The sequence below is a fragment of the Octopus bimaculoides genome, chromosome 23 (assembly GCF_001194135.2).
Source record: "Octopus bimaculoides isolate UCB-OBI-ISO-001 chromosome 23, ASM119413v2, whole genome shotgun sequence".
Taxonomy (NCBI): domain Eukaryota; kingdom Metazoa; phylum Mollusca; class Cephalopoda; order Octopoda; family Octopodidae; genus Octopus; species Octopus bimaculoides.
In genome coordinates, this window is record NC_069003.1 from 7,249,261 (window position 1) to 7,250,727 (window position 1,467).

General features: G+C 37.8%; 1 protein-coding gene across 1 annotated transcript in view; it reads right to left on the bottom strand.

Moving 5' to 3' along the window:
• Nucleotides 1–610: 610 nt before the first annotated feature.
• LOC106869054 (oocyte zinc finger protein XlCOF15) overlaps nt 611–1,467 on the bottom strand; it is a 3,749-nt gene continuing 2,892 nt past the window's right edge. Inside the window, exon 2 of the mRNA XM_014914564.2 lies at nt 611–987. The gene's annotated coding sequence lies outside the window, so the exon portion shown is untranslated. The remainder of the gene's footprint in view (nt 988–1,467) is intronic.

Here is a 1,467-nt window from a genome sequence, read left to right on the forward strand (position 1 = left end):
AACATTTAAAAAAAATCTAATTACCAATTTATACAATTTGTTTTATGGAATCTTGTTTTGTACATAAATTATTTTCATTATTACAAACAAGTTCATTTATTTAGTTCACTAAAACATTTTAGAAACCTTTTTGAGTCACATTCAAGAACTTAGATGTACACTATACATACATGGATATGTACATGTGTGTATATACATTTATATAACAGAAACGATAGAGATGGAAAATGGAATATATGGAAACTTTATTTACATTTGATGGATATTTGTCCTCATCTTGTTTGTTGTTAACACAACGTTTTGGCTGATACACCCTCCAGCCTTCATCAGGTGTCTTGGGGAAATGCCCATGGGCATATAGCGTAGTGGTTAAGAGCGCGGGCTACTAACCCCAAGATTCCAACTTCGATTCCAGGCAGTGACCTGAATAATAATAATAATAATAATAACATCGAAAAATATCTTAGGAATGAGAACCCAGGTTCAAAATTTTCCGAAGACACTTGATGAAGGCTGGAGGGTATATCAGCCGAAACGTGTTAACAACAAACAAGATGAAGACAAATATCTGTCAAATGTAAATAATGTAAATAATGTACATAATTCTTCATTTCTTAAATATAGAACTGGAAACTTTATTGATCACAACAATCATTTCAACGCATTCTGCATCGCTCCCTTGTTGGTGGGAAACTATACAATTAATTTCAGTTGCATCCCAAGGTGCAGAAGTGATATAATGCACCTTGTAGACATATATAAGGCAATTACTATGAATAAAAGCACTTGCAACAATCTTGTTTTCCTTGAGCTATATAAACTTATAAAGCCACCTGCCTGGTTTCCATGGTACATAAATGACCAAGATCACATCATCCTGAACAGGACGCCGGTCAACTGCAGGGTTCAAGGCCAGTAATTTCGAAGAGAGTGGACAGATTGGTTACACTGATCCCAGTATTTGATTGGCACTTTATTTCAGCAACCCTGAAAAGATGAAAGACAAAATTAACTTCAGTGGGATTTGAACTCAGAATGTAAAGAGCAAGAAGAAATGCTGCTAAGAATTTTTGTTGGACATACTCAAGAAGGCCAAAATTCCAGAGCAGAAGTGTTAAGGCTGCTCCCCGCCCCTGGTGAAGAGGATTGACCTACAAGAGTGCTGTTCTGGTGTTGTGTAAGAAACACCCAGCACACTCTGTAAAATGGTTGGCATCAGGAAGGGCATCCAGCTGTAGAAACCATGCCAAATCAGACTGGAGCCTGGTGCAGCTCTCCAGCTCTGGTCAAACCTTCCAATCCATACCAGCATGGACAATGGACGTTAAATGCTGCTGGTGATGATACTAACAATTCTATTTCTTTATTGCCCACAAGGGGCTAAACATAGAGGGGACAAACAAGAACAGACAAAGGGATTAAGTCGATTACATCGACCCCAGTGCGTAACTGGTACTTAATTTATCG